General features: G+C 36.2%; 1 long non-coding RNA gene across 6 annotated transcripts; it reads right to left on the bottom strand.

Annotated features, from left to right (window-relative positions):
* Positions 1-496: 496 nt before the first annotated feature.
* LOC107769559 (uncharacterized) lies at positions 497-9725 on the bottom strand. Of its 6 annotated transcripts, none has more exons than XR_012693559.1 (5): positions 9519-9725; positions 9310-9372; positions 8327-8387; positions 1206-2812; positions 497-1065 (listed from the first exon to the last, which is right to left on the bottom strand). It is a non-coding gene; the product is annotated as an uncharacterized LOC107769559 (long non-coding RNA). The 6 variants fall into 6 exon arrangements; XR_012693558.1 differs by having other exon boundaries at positions 497-1398; positions 1538-2812; XR_012693562.1 differs by having other exon boundaries at positions 497-2224; positions 2752-2812; positions 9519-9716.
* Positions 9726-10879: the final 1154 nt, after the last annotated feature.

The raw sequence follows: 10879 nt of genomic DNA, 5'->3' as shown, positions 1-10879 counted from the left end.
CTCAACCCTAGTGTGGGAAATTGATGGGTGTGATTGTTTAGTGCATGAATGATGTGGGTGTTTGCTATTTGGATTAATCTTAAGTTTTCACTAAGATTTGGTGGTTGCAAACACTAAGTCTAGCTTAGTGGGTCTTGACTCTCCTTGAGAAAGAGAGTCTATGACCTCAAGATTAACTCCAACAAGGAATCGGGATGGACCCATGAGAATGGTAGTCCCAATTAACGGGTTAGACCTCGAGAGAGTAATTACCCAACTTGAACCATAAGTTGCTTGGGCAAATTAGCCTACCCGATTGGTCTCGAGAGAGTCAATTGGGCAAAATCACTCTCTCTACCGAGAGGTGTGAGAGTGGATGTAAAAGGTGCAACGGTTATAGCATAAGCCCCATATGTGTCATTCTGGCATTAGGAATTTCTACCCGTTAGTGGACCACCTAGGTAAATGTTGTATCCCTAGTGCTTTTATCTATCTTGCATACAATTTAGAATCGTAATTTTAGCATAACCTAGTTTTACAACTGTAGTTGATAAATTGTAGCTCTTAAACAAAAGAAAACCAAAAATGTTAGAAGATCAATTATGAGCTAAAACACAATCCTAGACCATACAAATACTCAACTCCAATTTGAAGTTCCCAGTGGAAAATCGACCCCGATATCGCTATTGGGTAAAGGTATTAACGCCCATTCATCCTTAGGTTGAGTCTGCTGTGATCAAGGACGCTGTCACCTGCATTGTTAGTAACATTGTGAGTTATTCCTGGTGTTGGAGGGTCTGGTTGGTCGCTCTGTTTGTCTTCTTGTTGCATTGTGTGGGCTCTTTGCGGTCCCTGTAGTCTTGCATAGAGTAGGTGAGTTGAGCGTGCTTTCTAGCGTATCGGTCAATCATGCTTCGAGGAGCCTTTTCATGGCCAGTGTCGTCCCTTCTCCTATGAACGTGGAGGATCCTTTTCCATTTGGTTTTGTCGTCCCTTCTTGGTATTCTTCCATATGATCTCTGAGCGCTTTATTTTCATTCTCCATTTCTTTCATCCTCTTTAGAACAGCGGCGAGGACGCTGTCACCTGCATTGTTAGTAATATTGTGAGTTATACCTGGTATTGGAGGGTCTGGTTGGTCGCTCTGTTCGTCTGCTTGTTGCACTATGTGGGCTTATTGCGGTCCCTATAGTCATGCATGGAGTGGGCTAGGTGAGTGTTCTTACTAGCGTATTGGTCAACCACGCTTCGAGAAGCCTCTTCATAGACGGTGTCGTCCCTTCTCCTATAGACGTGGAGGATCCTTTTCCATTTGGTTTTGTCTTCACTTCTTGGTATTCTTCCATTGAACTCTGAGCACTTTATTTTCATTCTTCATTTCTTCCATCCTCTTTAGAACAACGGCGAGGACGCTATCACCTGCATTGTTAGTAACATTGTGAGTTATACCTAGTGTTGGAGGGTCTGGTTGGTCGCTCTGTTCGTCTGTTTGTTGCCTTGTGTGGGCTATTGCAGACCCTGTAGTCATGCATGGAGTGGGCTAGTTGAGTGTGCTTACTAGCGTATCGGTCAACCACGCTTCGAGGAGCCTTTCCATGGCATGTGTCGTCTCTTCTCCTATGGAAGTGGAGGCTCCTTTTCCATTTGGCTTTGTTATGCTCAATGGGGGGAGGCAACCCCTCGCGCCCGAGGAGGAAGTGGGTGTCACATCATTGCCTAATGTTTCACAGCTTTCATTGATAGCGTTCATGAGGTTGCTAAGTAAATCACCGATCACTTTAGTCCTCTCTCCTTGGCGACCAACCATGTAGTTTTCCGTACATGCAAAGAAAGAGAAAGATCTTGGGGTTTGTTAGGTTATTGACTCACACTAGTTGTAGATATAGAGGAAACTAAATAATTAACTAAGAAGTCCCTATAGACGGCGCCAAAATTAAATTTAAATAAAGAAGAGTCAATCTTAGCTAATAATAATCTCCAAAAGATAATGTTATCGGTTTTGTGACAGATAATCTGTATATGTGACCAAGTGGTAATGAACGTAAGCAATAATAACAATATTCAATGATCCAAAAAGATGGAAGATCGCATTAAATAATAATAAGTAGCAATGAATGACATTTAATTAAATAAAAATATATGAGTTACCTGAAAAGGGGTGAGATCTGTGGATATTCTTTCTAACAATGATGAATGATTGATGAGCCTTTGAATACTCATGTTGTTCTTGGATCATAAGGAAAAGCTACACAAGAATCTTACTAAAAAGGTTGTTTTTGTATGCTTATAATATGAAAAGTTTTTCTCTATAAAGTCAATGTGTTTTTTTACAAATGAATATCTCATGTCCCCTATTATTGTGTTTCTTTCTATTTATAGGGAAGATATTTGTCACGACCCATTTTCTAAACAAATCGGGACCGACACTCGATCACTAAACATGACCGAGCGAACCACCTCTGCTTATCAAATCTATTATAACTCCAAACTTTATATACAACAAGGCAATGCTCTAACCAAATACTTTTGATTAATTTAAATATTTAAATAAATCAACTCCAATACTTTATTCGTAGTAACTACTGAATTACTGCTAAGTTATTATTAAAACATCTGAATCTTAACCCAACGACTATGTCTATGAAGCCTCTACTGATAAACTGACGCACTGCTCAGGACATGAGATTTTCTGGCCAGTTCTCTAAGTAAACAAAGAAATAACTAAATAAAGATGATTCTAAGGAATACTCCACAAACAAAAGCGGAGCTCACCAATAGCACTGGAAGAGAAGAAAGTCCTAACCAGTAGCCCGCTCGCCTGCAAAACTGGTTCCTACGTTGTACCGCAGACCAACGTAGGTTCCCATAAGAGAACGTCAGTACCATTCATTGTACTCAGTGATGCTCAACAACAGGGGGCGAAACTTTAATAACATATACATTACGAGCAAAGATTCTAAATGCATGTAAAACATAAAGCTTATAAGAATAATTCTAAAATAATTGCATAATAGCAGTTTATGAATATTCTAAAAGAAATTCTTTTCTTTTTCTTTCTTATAGAAAAAATATTTCACTTTATACTTTGGGAATTCCAACTATCCAGACTTAATTCTGTTTCAGTCACCGTGTGATCGGCACAGGTTTGATCCCAACTTGATAGAATAGGCCCAATCCACGAGGTGCCACTCGCTTCATGGTTCTCAGCGCTCATGTATCATACTTTAGCATGACTAAGTAAATTCTCAGCATCTAGACCCTCGGCTCTTGTGCTCCCTACTTTGGCACAAGTAGTTTCAGGAAGTCAATGCCTTGGTCAGGACCCTCGGCCTGGACGATGACCCCTTCTCAGAATAAAGGATATTCCCAAAAATCTTTTCTTTCTAAAACTCCTTCTTGTGACTTTTCAAGTCTAGATCTTTTATTTATAGAACATCATGTACATGCTCATGCTGATATCCTTAAATATAAAGTATGCCATAAGAATGAAATAAACATGTAAAAGTATTTCAAAAGATTCTTGCTTCTTCATAATTTTCAACATGAAAATAGCATATAAGAATAACATAAAAATTTAAAAATTTATACACGCATATCGTAATAAATCGTCTAAACTTTTGCTAGAACAATTCTAAGTTAATAGGTACTCACTTGCTCCAATTAACAAAATATAAACTCTTTTAAGCAATTCATCAAACACCTTGTATGCGTGTTTTTGTGAATTAAACCACTTTAGTAAAGGGTTATATCAACTCACCTCAAAACTTCTCGAGCCAACGTAGACTCTGGTCCAATTAATACCAGTCAAACAATCGACTCTATAACAACCAGTGCATTTTAATCAATTTTAAAGTTTCACACCTAAACATGAAATTTATTGTTGATATAGAGGAAGAAGGAAATTAACTATTCTATTCTTACCTACTACTACTTTAGGATAATTGAGAAAAGGAAATTCTATGTACCTGAGTTCAAGAATTAGTGATTGATAAGAACCCTAGAATTTCCTTGCTTGCGTGAGTATTTTCGCTAGGACGTGCGTTTGTTTCTTATACGCAGAAATCTGCTTGGAATTTCTTTTTCGTTCAAAGGCTTAAGGCTTTAAGCCTGCCTTACGCTTTTCAATAGCCCTTTTATGGGCTTAAGGGCTTTGTTTATTTTGTCCCTTTTTTTGTTTTGTTTTGGTTTATTTTTGTTATAACTTAACTAATAATTAATGATACCCACTTTTAATAATTAATAATATTAAAATTATTAATATTCCCTAATTGTATAGCCACTTATTTATAAATATAGGTGTAACTCAAAATCACTCACAAGGATTTAAATTCGTAATAGAAGTATAATTTGAGGGGAGAAATTAAATTCTATATTTAACGTGTCTTGAAACTTTTATAGATTTGAGGAGTGTTACAATCTTCCCTCCTTAAAAACATTCGTTCTCGAATGTTGCTAGGACTTTATTCTTAAGCTAACAATCATTCCTTAAGTCCTTAAACCTCTTAAGGTTTCTTAGCACTACTCACACTTCTAATGGACTCAAAATTTTGGCTAACTCCCTAAATTTTCAAAAATTTCGACAGAGTATCCCTTGTAAAATGGACTATCCAAAAAAATATCCCTGTCATAAATACCACAACTACACCAACAACAACCAAATATACCATAACAGGCTATTCTTAGGCACCATATACAACTCATAAATTAATTACTCACACTCCGACAAGGAGGTACCACAATAATCAACAAGAATCTAAAGCACAATACTTTAGCAAAAATAAATCACTTTAAGGAGTTAAATGTACTATAGCATGACACTAAATTATTAAATAACTAAATATACTCTGATAAAACTAAATTACTTCCACAACTAAGTATAATCTAGCAAGGACATAAACACATGCTAACATATAAATGTCAATCCAAACCTAGGTTCGTATACCTTTTGTCTCAAATAAATATGGATATTTCTGTTCCCCATATCTTCCTCAACCTCCCACGTAGCCTCTTTTGAATCATGATTACTCCACAAAACTTTTACCGATGTTATATCTTTTGTTCTCAACTTTATTACTTGCCTATTGAGAATTTCTATAGGTACCTCTTCATAAGTCAGTCGTTCCTTAATTTCTATGGTATCGGTAGGTATTATATGCAACTCATCATGGATGTACTTTTTAAGCATAGACACATGAAAGACAAGATGAACAGAGGACAACTCAATGGCTAGCGTTAGCTCATAAGCCACATTTCCTTTCTTTTCTAGAACTTCATAAGGTCCGATAAATCTGGGGCTAAGTTTCCCTTTCTTACCAAACCTCATAACTCCTTTCATTGGTGAAACTTTCAAAAATACCTTATCACCAACCATGAAATCTAACTCACGATGTCTCTTATCAAAATAAGACTTTTGACGACTCTGAGTCGCTTTCAGTCTTTCTCTGATTAGCTGAACTTTCTCTAAGGCCTAACAAACAAACTCTGGATCAATCAACGGTACCTCTGCTGGTTCAAACCAACCCATTGCAGACCTACATCTCCGCCATATAACGCTTCATAAGGAGTCATACCAATGCTAGCCTGATAGCTATTATTGTAAGTAAATTCTATAAGTGGCAAGTGATCATCCCAATTACCTCCAAAGTCTATAACAGATGCTCGCAACATATCTTCGGGAGTCTAAATGGACCTTTCTACCTGGTCATCGGTCTATGGATGGAAAGCGGTGCTCAAATTTTAAGCCTTGAAACTTACGGGACTTTACATTCTTCCTCGCTTAGGAACATTCGTCCTCGAATGTTGTGTCACAGATATCGTTGAGTATATGAGTGATTTAGGTCTGTTCCGTTTTCACCTTTCTCTTAAGACCCCAACATTTGACTAACTTGTTAAATTATTAAAAATTTCGATAGAGTTTCCACCGCTGCTTCTATTAAGTCAAAATTTCAACCTGTCATTACTACGCAATAAAAACAGTTGCACATCCAACTACTCAATCTAGAAGAATAACATGATACTTCCACTATACAATATCAGATGTTATCATCTCACCATTTTGAACATATATGCACCTAGCTGCATTCCATCACTCAGAAGAATAAATAAATTATATACCGGTGGAATGAAGCCAATCTCCATAGTTTGTTCAGGTTTCTTTAGTCGAATGATTTCTCTATGATACCTTTACTGAAGCAACATTTCTAATTTGTAATCTGAACGTGTTTATCAAGTATAACAACTGGAACCTCTTCATAGGATAGCGTCTCATCAACTTGTACATTTTGAGAAGGAATTACATGACTTGAGTCGTACACATACTTCCTCAATATGGAGATATAAAAGACTGGATGTACGAAAGGCAACTCTGAGAGCAGGCAAGTTATGCTACTTCCTCATATCTCTAATAATTTCATATGGCCCAATAAACCTCGCTCAAGCTAGATTTTCCTTTATTCCTAAGTTTCCCGACACCCTTTCCTAGAGTTAATTTCAAAAACACAAGGTTTCTTGCTGTAGAATCATGTTTTCAATGCCTTTTTATTTGTATAAGACTGTTGATAATTTTGATCCGCGCGCTTTAATCCATCCTTTGATAAACTTCACTTCTTCTCTTTTTCTTAAATGGGTAAAATCATTATATATGTCTTAATCGATGAATAGAATAGTCAACTTCACAAAATGAAGCTTATCTTAGATTAACAAAACTTCTCCTGCAAGATTACCAGTTTTTTATTTTTTATTTTTATTTTTTAGTTCTTGATCTCCATAAGCTTGGTTAAACTAGAAAAGGAGGTTACTCTAACTTTCTGTAATTACCTTTTGAATTAACAAGTTAATGCGAGGGTATGAATCCAACTGAGCTTTAGAGTTCCTTTTAAGTCATCGGAAGCTACTTATATTAAAGAGCTAGTAGGAAATACTCATCTCAAGCAAAATTGCTTGTCTTTTAATATTCTTTTACACTCCACTAATACTTGCAAGAAAGATATTTCCTATGCTTCTTTATACCTCATCACTCAAGAACCATTAACCACTTAACTTACTTGAAATAGAATAGGATCACTTTATACTAACTTTTTATTCTCATACCAAGGTAACCATACAACATTGTCTCATACGAAAGTGGAGATATCACCTCTCATATCTCACTAGAGGAAGAAACGACCCTCGACTATTTAGATCTCAACCTCTTTCCCATATTTTCATCACCTTAACTATGTGAGGAAGACAGTAGTAGGTACAAATCTATTCGATGGTGCCTGTTGCACATTGGCTATTTTGCATATCCTTGACCAATTAAACCTTATCCATTCTAGGGGTTCCAAAGTAGAAACTTGAGATACGAACCTTCCTAGTTGGCTCTTAACCTTTTCATTTACTGGTCTCTCTTATTTAATCCATTCCATGGTACCGTCATAGTGACTACCCATGGCATTGCAAATAACACTTAACTAGAACTTTAACTTGTGGTATGTTTTTTTTTCAACATTTCCACATTACTTTCACTGTTATCAACTCCTCCAGAGTCCTGGTACAATTCTTAATTTCAATATTCGATGATGTCGTCAACTCATATTCCTCTACAACTTTCCCTTTTCATTTAACTGAAAATATAAGGATTACGATAACCTCTTTCTTGGCCGCATGTCTTTAATATAGTTCTCATTTTGAGGTATAGTGGACATCTCCTTAACTTAACTATACCTCAAGCAACTGAGGTTATTACTCGTGTATTGAACCTTGCATTCTGTAATCACATCGAGTATACCAATCATTCATGAGATTAGCAGAAGTGGGAACTAAATTCTCACTTTAAGCTTTAACGCACGATCTAAGATTCAAAGAAAGGAAATTTTCCTAATATGTCATGCAATGGTGCAAGACATACCCATAAATAAGACTCTACTAGACACAACTTCATAGTCCCCTAGAACTCCATAAACCTGAGGCTCTGATACCAAGTTTGTCACGACCCATTTTCTGAACAAGCCGGGACCGATACTCGATCACAAAACATGACCGAGCGAACCATCTCTGCTTATCAATTCTATTATAACTCCAAACTTTATATGCAACAAGGCAATACTCTAACTAAATACTTTTGATTAATTTAAATATTTAAATAAATCAACTCCAAAACTTTATTCGTAGTAACTACTGAATTACTGCTAAGTTATTATCAAAACATCTGAATCTTAACCCAACGACTATGTCTATGAAGCCTCTACTGATAAATTGACGCACTGCTCAGGACATGAGATTTCCTGGCCAGTTCTCTAAGTAAACAAAGAAATAACTAAATAAAGATGATTCTAAGGAATACTCCATGAACAAAAGCGGAGCTCACCAATAGCACTGGAAGAGAAGAAAGTCCTAACCAGTAGCCCGCTCGCCTGCAAAACTGGTTCCTACGTTGTACCGCAGACCAACGTAGGTTCCCATAAGAGAACGTCAGTACCATTCATTGTACTCAGTGATGCTCAACAACAGGGGGCGAAACTTTAATAACATATACATTACGAGCAACTGTTCTAAATGCATGTAAAACATAAAGCTTATAAGCATAATTCTAAAATAATTGCATAATAGCAGTTTATGAATATTCTAAAAGAAGTTCTTTTTTTTATTTCTTATAAAAAAAATACTTCACTTTATACTTTGGAAGTTCCAACTATACTGACTTAATTCTATTTCAGTCACCGTGTGATCGGCACATGTTCGATCCCAACTTGATCGAATAGGCCCAATCCACGAGGTGCCACTCGCTTCATGGTTCTCAGCGCTCATGTATCATACCTTAGCATGGCTAAGTAAATTCTCAGCAACGAGACTCTTGACTCGTGTGCTCCATACTTTGGCACAAGTAGTTTCAAGAAGCCAACGCCTTGGTCAGGACCCTCGGCCTGGACGATGACCCCTTTTCAGAATAAAGGATACTCCCAAAAATCTTTTCTTTGTAAAACTCCTTCTTGTGACTTTTCAATTCTAGATCTTTTCTTTATAGAACATCATGTACATGCTCATGTTGGTATCCTTAAATGTAAAGCATGACATAAGAATGAAATAAACATGTAAAAGTATTTCGAAAGATTCTTGCTTCTTCATAATTTTCAACATGAAAATAGCATATAAGAATAACACAAAAATTTAAAAATTTGTGCACGTATATCGTAATAAATCGTCTGAACTTTTGCTAGAACAATTCTAAGTTAATAAGTACTCACTCGCTCCAATTAAGTAAATATAAACTCTTTTAAGCAATTCTTCAAACACTTTGTATGCGTGCTTTTGTGAGTTAAACCACTTTAGTAAAGGGTTCTATCAACTCACCTGAAAACTTCTCGAGCCAATACGTAGACCCCGGTCCAATTGACACCAGTCAAATAATCGATTCTACAACAACCAGTGCATTTTAATCAATTTTAAAGTTTCACACCTAAACATGAAATCTATTGTTGATATAGAGGAAGAAGGAAATTAACTATTCTATTCTTTCTACTACTACTTTAGGATAATTGAGAATAGAAAATTCTATGTACCTGAGTTCAAGAATTAGTGATTGATAAGAAGCCTAGAATTTTCCTTGCTTGCGTGAGTATTTTCGCGGGGACGTGCGTCTATTTCTTATACGCAGAAGTCTGCTTGGCATTTCTTTTTCGTTCGAAGGCTTAAGTCTTTAAGCCTGCCTTACGCTTTTCAACAGCCCTTTTATGGGCTTAAGGGCTTTGGTTATTTTGCCCTTTTTTTTTTTGTTCTGTTTTGGTTTATTTTTTTATTTTATAACTTAACTAATAATTAATGATACCCACTTTTAATAATTAATAATATTAAAATTATTAATATTCCCTAATTGTATAGCCACTTATTTATAAATATAGATGTAACTGAAAATCACTTACAAGGGTTTAAATCCGTAATAGAAGTATATTTAAGGGGAGAAATTAAATTCTATATTTAGTGTGTCTTGAAACTTTTATAGATTTGAGGATTGTTACAATATTCCTAGAAACCCTAATACTACAAGTGCAGAGAATATCCACTAGAATATTCTCTTTAGTTTCCTATCCTGAAACTAGCCATTATAACTCTGTATAGGATGCTCGGCCTCGACCTTGATCCACGACCACTTCTCGACTTTGATCCTTGCTGACTCTTCGACCGCGACCTTCTTCATTTCTAGAAACACTTCGAGAAGTCGTATTGGTGACACATGGCAGTCTGTGAATACCTCCTTAATGTTAACACAGTTTGATCATATTAGAGATAATTTTTAACCCATACAAATATGTTTTAACCAACCATAGGGTTAACTCTAACGGCCTAATATTGGAAATACTAGACCAGCGCCTCGCTAAAACCTTTTGGTTGGGCCAAAACCTTGATACCTCCATCACCCACCTTCCTAGAACACACTTAGACTATACTCCCTTACTTCTTAGCTTTACCAAGCCTAACCTCTGCCTAGAAAAAACCTTTTTAGGCTTGAAATATTCCGGAGCTAGCACCATGAATTTGATAGTATTGTTAAAAATTCTTGAAATTGGAAACAACTGCTTGAAGCCACTACGTGCTTCCAACATAATGCTCTGGAATGGGCCAAGGCAACCTTTGGTGACACTAATAGGAAAAAGAAAAAAATTCTTGCTAGAATCAATGAAATTCAATCCTCCCCACTATCCTACTAGCCATTTCTCTACTTGTTGGAAAACGATCTTATTAATGACTATAATAACTTTTTGAAAATTGAGGAGTACTACTGGAAAATTTGCTCTCGTATTAATTGGCTTAACGACGGTGATGCTAATAATAAATTCTTCCACCTAAATATAGTAAATTGAAGAAGAAATAATAGTATATCTTTGTTCAAAGACAATGATGGTAACTGGATTAATGATCCAAG

The sequence above is a fragment of the Nicotiana tabacum genome, chromosome 7 (genome assembly GCF_000715075.1).
Source record: "Nicotiana tabacum cultivar K326 chromosome 7, ASM71507v2, whole genome shotgun sequence".
Lineage (NCBI taxonomy): Eukaryota > Viridiplantae > Streptophyta > Magnoliopsida > Solanales > Solanaceae > Nicotiana > Nicotiana tabacum.
Note: the sequence above shows the minus strand (reverse complement) of the source record. Positions and strands in the feature narration are given on the sequence as shown.